At 35.8% G+C, this 17794-nt stretch overlaps 2 pseudogenes; both read right to left on the minus strand.

Moving 5' to 3' along the window:
- Positions 1 to 7645: 7645 nt before the first annotated feature.
- On the minus strand, positions 7646 to 7764 carry LOC134939161 (5S ribosomal RNA; annotated as a pseudogene).
- An 8348-nt stretch (positions 7765 to 16112) lies between these two features.
- LOC134937581 (5S ribosomal RNA) lies at positions 16113 to 16231 on the minus strand (annotated as a pseudogene).
- Positions 16232 to 17794: the final 1563 nt, after the last annotated feature.

Below are 17794 nucleotides of genomic sequence, written 5' to 3' on the forward strand. Positions count from 1 at the left end.
TTAGGTTTTTTCTCATTATATATATTTTTGACACCAATCAATTCTCTTTGTTGTTCAATCTGAATTTCTTAACGTAATTATAATGCTAAATTATTTCCCAGGCTACAGTAATTATTGTTACCATTAAAAATCACAAAAAAACTAAAAAAAACTGTCCCACAAATGAAAATTAAGATAAGGAGTCTGCAACCCAACATATATGGCTGTTCTGCTTTGACACTCCCAATATATAGGGTGTCTGCTGGTCCCCCAAGTAATACTGGGATGGTAAATCCCTAAATTAATTGAATTTAGGAAGGAAAAGGATGTGGTAGCGACCACTGGTGTCTATAAATAAATAAAAAATACTTAAAACAATTAAAACATTTATTAAGAATTCACAATCTTTTTCTAAAAATGGGATACAAGGTAATTTCACATATATAAAAAAATGACATAAAGTGCAAAAAGTTAAAGTGCTTATCTGAGTCAGAGGTCAAATGCTGCTCCATCATAAAGACTTCATCAAGTAGTAAAGGCAGAGTGGGACTGGGCTCATATTTATACCTGCATTGCTCTTAACTCAATTATGACATCATATCCTGTTTAATAAAGGTCTATTTTACTATGTAATAAACTTCAAATATAAATATAACTTCCTCCCTGTGGGCAGATGCTATAGCAAACCACATGAAAAACGAGAGTTTTGGAGCTTAAAATAATGTACAGAACATCTTTAAAAGTTCAGTTTCTGTGTATTGGTGGCACTTTCGCCACACTTCCGGTGTCCGGGTGCATTGAAAGTCCGGAGCACGTCACTTCTTCCCCACTTCCGGATCGTTGCCGTGCATGTGCATGCCTTCTCTTATGGTCTCAGTCAAAGTAGAGCCTTAGCTTCTGCTTTGTATATGTCTCCTGATGTGGACTGTATGTTTTGGATATGTTCTTGTATCCTCATTTTCAATGGTCTTTTATTTTTCTGACATATTGCTTTCCACAGTCTCATTCCAAAAAATATATGACAGATTGGGTGTAACAATTGATAAAGTCTTTAATTTTATACTCCTTTTTTTCTGAGTCCGTGAAGGTCTTCCTAACCAGATGTAGGAACTTTCATATGTTGCATCTGCCACATTTGTGAGATCCTGTGCATTTAGGTAGTAAATGACTCTCCTCTTGTGCATTAGTTAACATACTTGGGGCCAAAATGTCCTTTAGATTCTGTGATTTTCTGAAAATAATTTCAGGGCGTGGAGGTAAAAGTTCTTTGAGAATCGGGTCCATTAGTAAAATTCCCCAATGGTCATTGAGTGAATTGCCAATGGACGCCTCTTGCCGGTTGTATGTTGTAATGGACGCTGTACAATCTTTTTATTTTCTCTATGTTTATATTTCAGCAGTTTTGATCTTTCCAAAGTTTTGGCTTTAGTCACCCACATGTACGTGTCTTTCCATTCAAGGTCTTTCAATACGTTTAATACAGAGATGGTATCTTATAAATAAGATAGTAATTATTTCACATAGGTTTTTAGAAAAACATTGGCATATTCAGATAGATTCGAGGTAAGTCAGTCAATACCAAGCCTCTATTGGTCTTCCTGGTGGGTTGAACTTATTTTTGTGAATTTTTGGCAGAAAGTGACATATAGGGGTAGTGGGGTCTAATCTCATTAAATATTGAAATTCACTTTTAGTGATAGTGTCTGTACATAAACCGTGTAATAATAGTATTCGTAATTCTTCAACAAATGCATCTTTCAGATTGCCTATTCATTTTTCATATGAGGTTTCAATCCCCAATAATCTTATGACTTCTTTGGTGTATTTGTTGCGATCCATTATGACCAGGCCCTCCCCCCTGTATCAGCTTGTTTTATGAATATGCTGTTGTTCTTTTGCAGGTTTTTAAGTGCTTCACTTTCTTGGTTTGTGATGTTCTTCTCCTTTATTTTCTCCTGTTAGGTTTCACAAAGGTCCAGTCAGTTCATAACAGACTTTAAGATTGCTCCCTTTGGAATCTAACGGGTAGTATTTCGATACCAGTTTCAGACCTAATTTTGACTGATTCTCATAATTGCTGATGATGGCATCTTCCTTCCTAAGAAAATGTCTTTTGAGAGTTAATTTCCTTACAAATTTATTTAGGTCAATGAATGTTTCAAATTTGTTAAGACCTCCCATGGGAGCAAAAGTAATGCCCTTGTTGAGTAAGGATACCTCTGGTTTCGTCAATATGTTTTGATATATGAATATCCCTTATTCTCTTAGGTCCGTTGTTAGTGTTCTTTTCTTGATCTCTCTCCCTCCTGCTGCCCCAATTTCCTCTTCTTCTGTGTAGCATCTTTTTAGTGGCGATGCTGGTCTGTAATCTTCTTTCAGTGTATTCCTCATTATTTCTTTTGGCCTTGTTCCTAATCATTGGGGTAAAAAAAACTTGGTCGGTATTTGATCCCAATCTCTGTAGAGCTGTGAATCTGTTTGATGTCCCTGTGTTTGAGGATGGAGTTGTCACATCTGAATTCTGTCTTAGTTTTCCTTTTATGGGTACTGTTTTCCAATATGATTTAACTGTTCTGTCGTTTGGTTGTCCTGTTGCTCCAAATCTACTCCAATTCTTGATTTGTCCTTGTTCATAATCGTATTTGTCCCTGAGAAAATTTTTCTCTTTGCCTTTAGTGACCTCTTCTTCAATGCGTTCTAGTTTTTTGATGAGGACTTTCTCATTGATGTTATAATCTTCTTTGCCTTTAAATGGTTACAGTTCTGCCTCTTTGTTTTTGATACTGTTCTCCAATTCTGATAGACATTTTTTCTTCTCCTCAACTAGGAGTTTCATCAAATCAATAGAACAGTTGTGCAACACTTTATCCCATTTTTCTAAAAAGGTTGTATCAAGATTGCCAAATGTGGGTTGTTTGGAAATTCTCAGACCTCTTTGTATTTTATCAACTGATATATAATGTTCTAGGCCCTTTATATCCCACCACGTTTTTACTTCTTTAGTGAGGAGTCTCTCTATTCCCCAGAACAAATCATCTAAGTCGCAAGGTGGGAGGGGTTCGCTATTAGGTTTTTTCTCATTATATATTTTTTTTTGACACCAATCAATTCTCTTTGTTGTTCAATCTGAATTTCTTAACGTAATTATAATGCTAAATTATTTCCCAGGCTACAGTAATTATTGTTACCAACAAAAATCACAAGAAAACGGAAAAAAACTGTCCCACAAATGAAAATTAAGATAAAGACTCTGCAACCCAACATATATGGCTGTTCTGCTTTAACACTCCCAATATATAGGGTGTCTGCTGATTCCTTTAAGTAATACTAGGATGGTAAATCCCTAAATTAATTGAATTTAGGAAGAAAAGGATGGGGTAGCGACCACTGGTGTCTATAAATAAATAAAAAGTACTAAAAACAATTAAAACATTTATTAAGAATTCACAATCTTTTTCTAAAAATGGGATACAAGGTAATTTCACATATATATAAAAATGACATAAAGTGCAAAAAGTTAAAGTGCTTATCTGAGTCAGAGGTCAATTGCTGCCCCATCATACAGACTTCATCAAGAAGTAAAGGCAGAGTGGGACTGGGCTCATATTTATACCTGCACTGCTCTTAACTCAATTATGACATCATATCCTGTTTAATAAAGGTCTATTTTACTATGTAATAAACTTCAAATATAAATATAACTTCCTCCCTGTTGGCAGATGCTATAGCAAACCACATGAAAAACAAGAGTTTTGGAGCTTAAAATAATGTACAGAACATCTTTAAAAATTCAGTTTCTGTGTATTGGTGGCACTTTCGCCACACTTCCGGTGTCCGGGTGCATTGAAAGTACGGAGCATGTCACTTCTTCCCCACTTCTGGATCATTGCCGTGCATGTGCATGCCTTCTCTTATGGTCTCAGTCAAAGTAGAGCTTTAGCTTCTGCTGTGTATATGTCTCCTGATGTGGACTGTGTGTTTCGGATATGTTCTTGTATCCTCATTTTCAATGGTCTTTTCGTTTTTCTGACATATTGCTTTCCACAGTCTCATTCCAACAAATATATGACAGATTGGGTGTTACAATTGATAAAGTCTTTAATTTTATACTCCTTTTTTTCTGAGTCCGTGAAGGTCTTCCTAACCAGATGTAGGAACTTGCATATGTTGCATCTGCCACATTTGTGTGATCCTGTGCATTTAGGTAGTAAATGACTCTCCTCTTGTGCATTAGTTAACATACTTGGGGCCAAAATGTCCTTTAGATTTTGTGATTTTCTGAAAATAATTTCAGGGCGTGGAGGTAAAAGTTCTTTGAGAATCGGGTCCATTAGTAAAATTCCCCAATGGTCATTGAGGGAATTGCCAATGGACGCCTCTTGCCGGTTGTATGTTGTAATGGACGCTGTACAATCTTTTTATTTTCTCTATGTTTATATTCCAGCAGTTTTGATCTTTCCAAAGTTTTGGCTTTAGTCACCCACATGTACGTGTCTTTCCATTCAAGGTCTTTCAATACGTTTAATACAGAGATGGTATCTTTTAAATAAGATGGTAATTATTTCACATAGGTTTTTAGAAAAACATCGGCATATTCAGATTGAATCGAGGTAAGTCAGTCAATACCTGCCACTATTGGTCTTCCTGGTGGGTTGGACTGATTTTTGTGAATTTTTGGCAGAAAGTGAAATATAGGGGTAGTGGGGTCTAATCTCATTAAATATTGAAATTCACTTTTAGTGATAGTGTCTGTACATAAACCGTGTAATAATAGTATTCGTAATTCTTCAACAAATGCATCTTTCAGATCGCCTATTAATTTTTCGTATAAGGTTTAATTCCCCAATAATCTTAAGGCTTCTTTGGTGTATTTGTAACGATCCATTATGACCAGGCCCTCCCCCCTTTGTCAGCTTGGTTTATGAATATGCCGTTGTCCTTTTGTAGGTTTTTAAGTGCTTCACTTTCTTGGTTTGTGATGTTCTTCTCCTTTATTTTCTCCTGTTAGGTTTCACAAAAGTCCAGTCAGTTCATAACAGATTTTAAGATTGCTCCCTTTGGAATCTAATGGGTAGTATTTCGATACCAGTTTAAGACCTGATTTCGACTGATTCTCATAATTGCTGATGATGGCATCTTCCTTCCTAAGAAAATGTCTTTTGAGAGTTAATTTCCTTACAAATTTATTTAAGTCAATGAATGTTTCAAATTTGTTAAGACTTCCCATGGGAGCAAAAGGGAGGCCCTTGTTGAGTAAGGATACCTCTGATTTCGTCAATATATGTTTTGATAGAATGACTATCCCTTTTTCTCTTAGATCCGTTGTTAGTGTTCTTTTCTTGATCTCTCTCCCTCTTGCTGCCCCAATTTCCTCTTCTTCTGTGTAGCATCTTTTTAGTGGCGATGCTGGTCTGTAATCTTCTTTCAGTGTATTCCTCATTATTTCTTTTGGCCTTGTTCCTAATCATTGGGGGTAAAAAAACTTGGTCGGTATTTGATCCCAATCTCTGTAGGGCTGTGAATCTGTTTGATGTCCCTGTGTTTGAGGATGGAGTTGTCACATATGAATTCTGTCTTGGTTTTCCTTTTATGGGTACTGTTTTCCAATATGATTTAACTGTTCTGTCGTTTGGTTGTCCTGTTGCTCCAAATCTACTCCAATTCTTGATTCGTCCTTGTTCATAATCGTATTTGTCCCTGAGAAAATTTTTCTCTTTGCCTTTAGTGACATCTTCTTCAATGCGTTCTAGTTTTTTGATGAGGACTTTCTCATTGATGTTGTAATCTTCTTTGCCTTTAAATGGTTCCAGTTCTGCCTCTTTGTTTTTGATACTGTTCTCCAATTCTGATAGACATTTTTTCTTCTCCTCAACTAGGAGTTTCATCAGATCAATAGAACAATTGTGCAACACTTTATCCCATTTTTCTAAAAAGGTTGTATCAAGATTGCCAAATGTGGGTTGTTTGGAAATTCTCAGACCTTTTGGTATTTTATCAACTGATATATAGTGTTGTATGCCCTTTATATCCGACCACATTTTTACTTCTTTAGTGAGGAGTCTCTCTATTCCCCAGAACAAATCATCTAAGTCGCAAGGTGGTAGGGGTTCACTATTAGGTTTTTTCTCATTATATATTTTTTTGACAACAATCAATTCTCTTTGTTGTTCAATCTGAATTTCTTAACGTAATTATAATGCTAAATTATTTCCCAGGCTACAGTAATTATTGTTACCAATAAAAATCACAAAAAAAATGGAAAAAACTGTCCAACAAATTAAAATTAAGATAAAGACTCTGCAACCCAACATATATGGCTGTTCTGCTTTGACACTCCCGATATATAGGGTGTCTGCTGATCCCCCAAGTAATATTGGGATGGTAAATCCCTAAATTAATTGAATTTAGGAAGAAAAAGGAAGGGGCTAGCGACCGCTGGTGTCTATAAATAAATAAAAAATACGTAAAACAATTAAAACATTTATTAAGAATTCACAATCTTTTTCTAAAAATGGGATACAAGGTAATTTCACATATATAAAAAAATGACATAAAGTGCAAAAAGTTAAAGTGCTTATCTGAGTCAGAGGTCAAATGCTGCCCCATCATACAGACTTCATCAAGTAGTAAAGGCAGAGTGGGACTGGGCTCATATTTATATCTGCACTGCTCTTAACTCAGTTATGACATCATATCCTGTTTAATAAAGGTCTATTTTACTATGTAATAAACTTCAAATATAAATATAACTTTCTCCCTGTGGGCAGATGCTATAGCAAACCACATGAAAAATGAGAGTTTTGGAGCTTAAAATAATGTACAGAACATCTTTAAAAGTTCAGTTTCTGTGTATTGGTGGCACTTTCACCACACTTCCGGTGTCTGGGTGCATTGAAAGTCCGGAGCACGTCACTTCTGCCCCACTTCCGGAACGTTGCCGTGCATGTGCATGCCTTCTCTTATGGTCTCAGTCAAAGTAGAGCCTTAGCTTCTGCTGTGTATATGTCTCCTGATGTGGCGGCCATCTTTCATTAGGTTTCTTTATATGGTTTACGGTGGTGGCCCTTTTCTAGTAGCTTATGGTACTCATGATATAGGACCTTTTCACATGTCCAGGGGCCATTTCCATTATGGTTAGTGAAAAAAGGAAAACACATTATAAATTCTCATATACAGTAGTGCTAATATTGCAATCGCTATGATTAATATTAGTAACATTTTGTCAAACACCATGTATAGGTCTATTTAAAAAAATGTAAATACTGGTAATTGAATGTAGAGATATGTAAAAATAAGTGTATAAATAAACATGCATGGAAAAATATCTATATAAAAGTATAGCTATAAATATATAAATATTTAAAGAAATATTTATAAAAATATTTAAAAATGTATACAAATATATAAAGATAAAAGAAAATGGAGATTTAAAGAGGATTGTGATAGTGCCATGACAATTAACATTTTTAATATATCAGTGATATTAAATATTAAAGTCAATACGTGCACTATTGTATAGCATTTGTTGTAATGGTGCTTTTATGTATTAAAGTGAATATGTGCACTATTGTATAGCTTTGTCATAATGGTGCTTCTATGTGTATTGATATATTAATTATTTGTGTTATCTAGTATGCACAGACAGCATATTCGGTATTACAAGTTTAGTTTACAGCACCTGATCTTCCCAGGTGGTCTCCCTTGCTGGTACTGATCAGGCCCAACACTGCTTTGCTTCCAAGTTCGGTCAAGATTGGGCCTTTCCAGTGTGGTTTGACTGTAGAATATTTTCTTTTTTAACCATGCCTGTGTTGCCCGCTACAGTGAACTAAGTGGTGGTTAATTGACCATAACAGTGTCAATGACTACCAATACAGTGATATAGTGCAGGATGTGAACATGAGTGGGTGGTGGTGGTAGGGAAAGTGGGGTAGGATATGTGGGGTGGAAAATGGGGAATACTGTTCGCTCTCCAGTGTGATGTTCTTTCATAAAAATGGAGCAATTTCGTAGTTCTCATTAAACCCCATCGGGTGTAGAGTCCGTAACTGGAATATCCGGAACATCTCTCTTCGTGAAAGTTTATTGGCTAAGTCGCCTCCTATTTCTCCCAGTTTGACCAATTTGATGGCTTTAAAAGTTAGTGATTGCGGATTAGACTTGTGTGTTATGTTAAAATGTTTTGAGACAGCATGAGAGTCCACCTTGTTCTGTATGTTTCGGATATGTTCTTGTATGCTCATTTTCAATGGTCTTTTCGTTTTTCCGACATATTGCTTTCCACAGTCTCATTCCAACAAATATATGACAGATTGGGTGTTACAATTGATAAAGTCTTTAATTTTATACTCCATTTTTTCTGAGTCCGTGAAGGTCTTCCTAACCAGATGTAGGAACTTGCATATGTTGCATCTGCCACATTTGTGTGATCCTGTGCATTTAGGTAGTAAACGACTCTCCTCTTGTGCATTAGTTAACATACTTGGGGCCAAAATGTCCTTTAGATTCCGTGATTTTCTGAAAATAATTTCAGGGCGTGGAGGTAAAAGTTCTTTGAGAATCGGGGCCATTAGTAAAATTCCACAATGGTCATTGAGTGAATTGCCAATGGACACCTCTTGCCGGTTGTATGTTGTAATGAACGCCGTACAATCTTTTTATTTTCTCTATGTTTATATTCCAGCAGTTTTGATCTTTCCAAAGTTTTGGCTTTAGTCACCCACATGTACGTGTCTTTCCATTCAAGGTCTTTCAATACGTTTAATACAGATATGGTATCTTTTAAATAAGATGGTAATTATTTCACATAGGTTTTTAGAAAAACATCTGCAAATTCAGATAGATTTTAGGTAAGTCAGTCAATACCTGCCACTATTGGTCTTCCTGGTGGGTTGGACTGATTTTTGTGAATTTTTGGCAGAAAGTAAAATATAGGGGTAGTGGGGTCTAATCTCATTAAATATTGAAATTCACTTTTAGTGATAGTGTCTGTACATAAACCGTGTAATAATAGTATTCGTAATTCTTCAACAAATGCATCTTTCAGATCGCCTATTAATTTTTCGTATGAGGTTTCATTCCCCAATAATCTTAAGGCTTCTTTGGTGTATTTGTCGCGATCCATTATGACCCCTTATGAACCCTTTGTCAGCTTGTTTTAAGAATATGCCGTTGTTCTTTTGTATGTTTTTAAGTGCTTCACTTTCTTGGTTTGTGATGTTCTTCTCCTTTATTTTCTCCTGTTAGGTTTCACAAAGGTCCAGTCAGTTCATAACAGATTTTAAGATTGCTCCCTTTGGAATCTAACGGGTAGTATTTTGATACCAGTTTCAGACCTGATTTCGACTGATTCTCATAATTGCTGATGATGGCATCTTCCTTCCTAAGAAAATGTATTTTGAGAGTTAATGTCCTTACAAATTTATTTAAGACAATGAATGTTTCAAATTTGTTAAGCCCTCCCATGGGAGCAAAAGTGAGGCCCTTGTTGAGTAAGGATACCTCTGGTTTCGTCAATATATGTTTTGATAGAATGAATATCCCTTTTTCGCTTAGATCCGTTGTTAGTGTTCTTTTCTTGATCTCTCTCCCTCCTGCTGCCCCAATTTCCTCTTCTTCTGTGTAGCATCTTTTTAGTGGTGATGCTGGTCTGTAATCTTCTTTCAGTGTATTCCTCATTATTTCTTTTGGCCTTGTTCCTAATCATTGGGGTAAAAAAACTTGGTCGGTATTTGATCCCAATCTCTGTAGGGCTGTGAATCTGTTTGATGTTCCTGTGTTTGAGGATGGAGTTGTCAAATCTGAATTCTGTCTTGGTTTTCCTTTTATGGGTACTGTTTTCCAATATGATTTAACTGTTCTGTCGTTTGGTTGTCCTGTTGCTCCAAATCTACTCCAATTCTTGATTCGTCCTTGTTTATAATCGTATTTGTCCCTGAGAAAATTTTTCTCTTTGCCTTTAGTGACCTCTTCTTCAATGCGTTCTAGTTTTTTGATGAGGACTTTCTCATTGATGTTGTAATCTTCTTTGCCTTTAAATGGTTCCAGTTCTGCCTCTTTGTTTTTGATACTGTTCTCCAATTCTGATAGACATTTTTTCTTCTCCTCAACTAGGAGTTTCATCAGATCAATTGAACAGTTGTGCAACATTTTATCCCATTTTTCTAAAAAGGTTGTATCAAGATTGCCAAATGTGGGGTGTTTGGAAATCCTCAGACCTCTTGCTATTTTATCAACTGATATATAGTGTTCTAGGCCCTTTATATCCCACCACATTTTTACTTCTTTAGTGTGGAGTCTCTCTATTCCCAAGAACAAATCATCTAAGTCGCAAGGTGGGAGGGGTTCAATATTAGGCTTTTTCTCATTATATATTTTTTGACACCAATCAATCTCTTTGTTGTTCAATCTGAATTTCTTAACGTAATTATAATGCTAAATTATTTCCCAGGCTACAGTAACTATTGTTACCAATAAAATCACAAAAAAAGCGGAAAAAACTGTCCAACAAATGAAAATTAAGATAAAGACTCTGCAACCCAACATAGATGGCTGTTCTGCTTTGACACTCCCGATATATAGGGTGTCTGCTGATCCCCCAAGTAATATTGGGATGGTAAATCCTAAATTAATTGAATTTAGGAAGGAAAAGGATGGGGGTAGCGACCACTGGTGTCTATAAATAAATAAAAAATACTTAAAACAATTAAAACATTTATTAAGAATTCACAATCTTTTTCTAAAAATGGGATACAAGGTAATTTCACATATATAAAAAAATGACATAAAGTGCAAAAAGTTAAAGTGCTTATCTGAGTCAGAGGTCAAATGCTGCCCCATCATACAGACTTCATCAAGTAGTAAAGGCAGAGTGGGACTGGGCTCATATTTATACCTGCACTGCTCTTAACTCAGTTATGACATCATATCCTGTTTAATAAAGGTCTATTTTACTATGTAATAAACTTCAAATATAAATATAACTTCCTCCCTGTGGGCAGATGCTATAGCAAACCACATGAAAAACGAGAGTTTTGGAGCTTAAAATAATGTACAGAACATCTTTAAAAGTTCAGTTTCTGTGTATCGGTGGCACTTTCGCCACACTTCCGGTGTCCGGGTGCATTGAAAGTCCGGAGCACGTCACTTCTACCCCACTTCCGGAACGTTGCCATGCATGTGCATGCCTTCTCTTATGGTCTCAGTCAAAGTAGAGCCTTAGCTTCTGCTGTGTATATGTCTCCTGATGTGGTGGCCATCTTTCATTAGGTTTCTCTATATGGTTTATGGTGGCGGCCATTTTCTAGTTGCTTGTGGCACTCATGATATAGGACCTTTTCACATGTCCAGGAGCCATTTCCATTGTGGTTAGTGGGAAAAGGGAAAACACATTGTAAATTCTCATATACAGAAGTGCTAATATTGCAATCGCTATGATTAATATTAGTAACATTTTGTCAAAAACCATGTATAGGTCTATTTAGAAAAATGTAAATACTGGTATTTGAATTTAGAGATATGTAAAAATAAGTGTATAAATAAACATGCATGGCAAAATATCTATATAAAAATATAAATATATAAATATATAAAGAAATATATGTAAAAATATTTAAAAATGTATACAAATATATAAAGATAAAAGAAAATGGAGATTTAAAGAGGATTGTGATAGTGCCATGACAATTAACATTTTTAATATATCAGTGATATTAAATATTAAAGTCAATACGTGCACTATTGTATAGCATTTGTTGTAATGGTGCTTTTATGTATTAAAGTGAATATGTGCACTATTGTATAGCTTTGTCATAATGGTGCTTCTATGTGTATTGATATATTAATTATTTGTGTTATCTAGTATGCACAGACAGCATATTCGGTATTACGAGTTTAGTTTACAGCAACTGATCTTCCCAGGTGGTCTCCCTTGCTGGTACTGATCAGGCCAACACTGCTTTGCTTCCAAGTTCGGTCGAGATTGGGCCTTTCCAGTGCGGTTTGACGGTAGAATATTTTCTTTTTTAACCATGCCTGTGTTGCCCGCTACAGTGAATTAAGTGGTGGTTAATTGACCATAACAGTGTCAATGACTACCAATACAGTGATATAGTGCAGGATGTGAACATGAGTGGGTGGTGGTGGTAGGGAAAGTGGGGTAGGATATGTGGGGTGGAAAATGGGTAATACTGTTCGCTCTTCAGTGTGATGTTCTTTCATAAAAACGGAGCAATTTCGTAGTTCTAATTAAACCCCATCGGGTGTAGAGTCCGTAACTGGAATATCCAGAACATCTCTCTTTATGAAAGTTTATTGGCTAAGTCGCCTCCTCTTTCTCCCAGTTTGACCAATTTGATGGCTTTAAAAGTTAGTGATTCCGGATTAGACTTGTGTGTTATGTTAAAATGTTTTGAGACAGCATGAGATTCCACCTTGTTCTGTATGTTTCGGATATGTTCTTGTATCCTCATTTTCAATGGTCTTTTCGTTTTTCCGACATATTGCTTTCCACAGTCTCATTCCAACAAATATATGACAGATTGGGTGTTACAATTGATAAAGTCTTTAATTTTATACTCCTTTTTTTCTGAGTCCGTGAAGGTCTTCCTAACCAGATGTAGGAACTTGCATATGTCGCATATGCCACATTTGTGTGATCCTGTGCATTTAGGTAGTAAACGACTCTCCTCTTGTGCATTAGTTAACATAATTGGGGCCAAAATGTCCTCTAGATTCCGTGATTTTCTGAAAATAATTTCAGGGCGTGGAGGTAAAAGTTCTTTGAGAATCGGGTCCATTAGTAAAATTCCCCAATGGTCATTGAGTGAATTGCCAATGGACGCCTCTTGCCGGTTGTATGTTGTAATGAAAGCCGTACAATCTTTTTATTTTCTCTATGTTTATATTCCAGCAGTTTTGATCTTTCCAAAGTTTTGGCTTTAGTCACCCACATGTACATGTCTTTCCATTCAAGGTCTTTCAATAAGTTTAATACAGATATGGTATCTTTTAACTAAGATGGTAATTATTTCACATAGGTTTTTAGAAAAACATCGACATATTCAGATAGATTTGAGGTAAGTCAGTCAATACCGGCCACTATTGGTCTTCCTGGTGGGTTGGACTGATTTTTGTGAATTTTTGGCAGAAAGTGAAATATAGGGGTAGTGGGGTCTAATCTCATTAAATATTGAGATTCACTTTTAGTGATAGTGTCTGTACATAAACCGTGTAATAATAGTATTCGTAATTCTTCAACAAATGCATATTTCAGATCGCCTATTAATTTTTCGTATGAGGTTTCATTCCCCAATAATCTTAAGGCTTCTTTGGTGTATTTGTCGCAATCCATTATGACCCCTTATGACCCCTTATGACCCCTTTGTCAGCTTGTTTTAAGAATATGCCTTTGTTCTTTTGTAGGTTTTTAAGTGCTTCACTTTCTTTGTTTGTGATGTTCTTCTCCTTTATTTTCTCCTGTTAGGTTTCACAAAGGTCCAGTCAGTTCATAACAGATTTTAAGATTGCTCCCTTTGGAATCTAACGGGTAGAATTTTGATACCAGTTTCAGACCTGATTTCGACATTCTCATAATTGCTGATGATGGCATCTTCCTTCCTAAGAAAATGTCTTTTGAGAGTTAATTTCCTTACAAATTTATTTAAGTCAATGAATGTTTCAAATTTGTTAAGACCTCCCATGGGAGCAAAAGTGAGGCCCTTGTTAAGTAAGGATACCTCTGATTTCATCAATATATGTTTTGATAGAATGAATATCCCTTTTTCTCTTAGAGCCGTTGTTAGTGTTCTTTTCTTGATCTCTCTCCCTCCTGCTGCCCCAATTTCCTCTACTTCTGTGTAGCATCTTTTTAGTGGCAATGCTGGTCTGTAATCTTCTTTCAGTGTATTCCTCATTATTTCTTTTGGCCTTGTTCCTAATCATTGGGGTAAAAAAACTTGGTCGGTATTTGATCCCAATCTCTGTAGGGCTGTGAATCTGTTAAAATGTTCCTGTGTTTGAGGATGGAGTTGTCAAATCTGAATTCTGTCTTGGTTTTCCTTTTATGGGTACTGTTTTCCAATATGATTTAACTGTTCTGTCGTTTGGTTGTCCTGTTGCTCCAAATCTACTCCAATTCTTGATTCGTCCTTGTTCATAATCGTATTTGTCCCTGAGAAAATTTTTCTCTTTGCCTTTAGTGACATCTTCTTCAATGCGTTCTAGTTTTTTGATGAGGACTTTCTCATTGATGTTGTAATCTTCTTTGCCTTTAAATGGTTCCAGTTCTGCCTCTTTGTTTTTGATACTGTTCTCCAATTCTGATAGACATTTTTTCTTCTCCTCAACTAGGAGTTTCATCAGATCAATAGAACAATTGTGCAACACTTTATCCCATTTTTCTAAAAAGGTTGTATCAAGATTGCCAAATGTGGGTTGTTTGGAAATTCTCAGACCTCTTGGTATTTTATCAACTGATATATAGTGTTCTAGGCCCTTTATATCCCACCACATTTTTACTTCTTTAGTGAGGAGTCTCTCTATTCCCCAGAACAAATCATCTAAGTCGCAAGGTGGGAGGGGTTCACTATTAGGTTTATTCTCATTATATAATTTTTTGACACCAATCAATTCTCTTTGTTGTTCAATCTGAATTTCTTAACGTAATTATAATGCTAAATTATTTCCCAGGCTACAGTAATTATTGTTACCAATAAAAATCACAAAAAAAACGGAAAAAACTGTCCAACAAATGAAAATTAAGATAAAGACTCTGCAACCCAACATATATGGCTGTTCTGCTTTGACACTCCCAATATATAGGGTGTCTGCTGATCCCCCAAGTAATATTGGGATGGTAAATCTCTAAATTAATTGAATTTAGGAAGGAAAAGGATGGGGGTAGCGACTGCTGGTGTCTATAAATAAATAAAAAATACTTAAAACAATTAAAACATTTATTAAGAATTCACAATCTTTTTCTAAAAATGGGATACAAGGTAATTTCACATATATAAAAAAATGACATAAAGTACAAAAAGTTAAAGTGTTTATCTGAGTCAGAGGTCAAATGCTGCCCCATCATACAGACTTCATCAAGTAGTAAATGCAGAGTGGGACTGGGCTCATATTTATATCTGCACTGCTCTTAACTCAGTTATGACATCATATCCTGTTTAATAAAGGTCTATTTTACTATGTAATAAACTTCAAATATAAATATAACTTTCTCCCTGTGGGCAGATGCTATAGCAAACCACATGAAAAATGAGAGTTTTGGAGCTTAAAATAATGTACAGAACATCTTTAAAAGTTCAGTTTCTGTGTATTGGTGGCACTTTCGCCACACTTCCGGTGTCTGGGTGCATTGAAAGTCCGGAGCACGTCACTTCTGCCCCACTTCCGGAACGTTGCCGTGCATGTGCATGCCTTCTCTTATGGTCTCAGTCAAAGTAGAGCCTTAGCTTCTGCTGTGTATATGTCTCCTGATGTGGCGGCCATCTTTCATTAGGTTTCTCTATATGGTTTATGGTGGCGGCCATTTTCTAGTAGCTTGTGGCACTCATGATATAGGACCTTTTCACATGTCCAGGGGCCATTTCCATTGTGGTTAGTGGGAAAAGGAAAACACATTGTAAATTCTCATATACAGTAGTGCTAATATTGCAATCACTAAGATTAATATTAGTAACATTTTGTCAAACACCATGTATAGGTCTATTTAGAAAAATGTAAATACTGTTAATTGAATGTAGAGATATGTAAAAATAAGTGTATAAATAAACATGCATGGAAAAATATCTATATAAAAATATAAATATATAAATATATAAAGAAATATATATAAAAATATTTAAAAATGTATACAAATATATAAAGATAAAAGAAAATGGAGATTTAAAGAGGATTGTGATAGTGCCATGACAATTAACATTTTTAATATATCAGTGATATTAAATATTAAAGTCAATACGTGCACTATTGTATAGCATTTGTTGTAATGGTGCTTTTATGTATTAAAGTGAATATGTGCACTATTGTATAGCTTTGTCATAATGGTGCTTCTATGTGTATTGATATATTAATTATTTGTGTTATCTAGTATGCACAGACAGCATATTCGGTATTACGAGTTTAGTTTACAGCACCTGATCTTCCCAGGTGGTCTCCCTTGCTGGTACTGATCAGGCCCAACACTGCTTTGCTTCCAAGTTCGGTCGACATTGTGCCTTTCCAGTGTGGTTTGACTGTAGAATATTTTCTTTTTTAACCATGCCTGTGTTGCCCGCTACAGTGAATTAAGTGGTGGTTAATTGACCATAACAGTGTCAATGACTATCAATACAGTGATATAGTGCAGGATGTGAACATGAGTGGGTGGTGGTGGTAGGGAAAGTGGGGTAGGATATGTGGGGTGGAAAATGGGGAATACTGTTCGCTCTCCAGTGTGATGTTCTTTCATAAAAATGGAGCAATTTCGTAGTTCTCATTAAACCCCATCGGGTGTAGAGTCCGTAACTGGAATATCCAGAACATCTCTCTTCATGAAAGTTTATTGGCTAAGTCGCCTCCTCTTTCTCCCAGTTTGACCAATTTGATGGCTTTAAAAGTTAATGATTCCGGATTAGACTTGTGTGTTATGTTAAAATGTTTTGAGACAGCATGAGAGTCCACCTTGTTCTGTATGTTTCGGATATGTTCTTGTATCCTCATTTTCAATGGTCTTTTCGTTTTTCCGACATATTGCTTTCCACAGTCTCATTCCAACAAATATATGACAGATTGGGTGTTACAATTGATAACGTCTTTAATTTTATACTCCTTTTTTTCTGAGTCCGTGAAGGTCTTCCTAACCAGATGTAGGAACTTGCATATGTTGCATCTGCCACATTTGTGTGATCCTGTGCATTTAGGTAGTAAACGACTCTCCTCTTGTGCATTAGTTAACATAATTGGGGCCAAAATGTCCTCTAGATTCCGTGATTTTCTGAAAATAATTTCAGGGCGTGGAGGTAAAAGTTCTTTGAGAATCGGGTCCATAAGTAAAATTCCCCAATGGTCATTGAGTGAATTGCCAATGGACGCCTCTTGCCGGTTGTATGTTGTAATGAAAGCCGTACAATCTTTTTATTTTCTCTATGTTTATATTCCAGCAGTTTTGATCTTTCCAAAGTTTTGGCTTTAGTCACCCACATGTACATGTCTTTCCATTCAAGGTCTTTAAATACGTTTAATACAGATATGGTATCTTTTAAATAAGATGGTAATTATTTCACATAGGTTTTTAGAAAAACATCGGCATATTCAGATAGATTTGAGGTAAGTCAGTCAATACCTGCCACTATTGGTCTTCCTGGTGGGTTGGACTGATTTTTGTGAATTTTTGGCAGAAAGTGAAATATAGTGGTAGTGGGGTCTAATCTCATTAAATATTGAAATTCACTTTTAGTGATAGTGTCTGTACATAAACCGTGTAATAATAGTATTCGTAATTCTTCAACAAATGCATCTTTCAGATCGCCTATTCATTTTTTGTATGAGGTTTCATTCCCCAATAATCTTAAGGATTCTTTGGTGTATTTGTCGCAATCCATTATGACCCCTTATGACCCCTTATGACCCCTTTGTCAGCTTGTTTTAAGAATATGCCGTTGTTCTTTTGTAGGTTTTTAAGTGCTTCACTTTCTTTGTTTGTGATGTTCTTCTCCTTTATTTTCTCCTGTTAGGTTTCACAAAGGTCCAGTCAGTTCATAACAGATTTTAAGATTGCTCCCTTTGGAATCTAACGGGTAGAATTTTGATACCAGTTTCAGACCTG

Source organism: Pseudophryne corroboree, chromosome 6 (assembly GCF_028390025.1).
Source record: "Pseudophryne corroboree isolate aPseCor3 chromosome 6, aPseCor3.hap2, whole genome shotgun sequence".
NCBI classification, from domain to species: Eukaryota; Metazoa; Chordata; class Amphibia; order Anura; family Myobatrachidae; genus Pseudophryne; species Pseudophryne corroboree.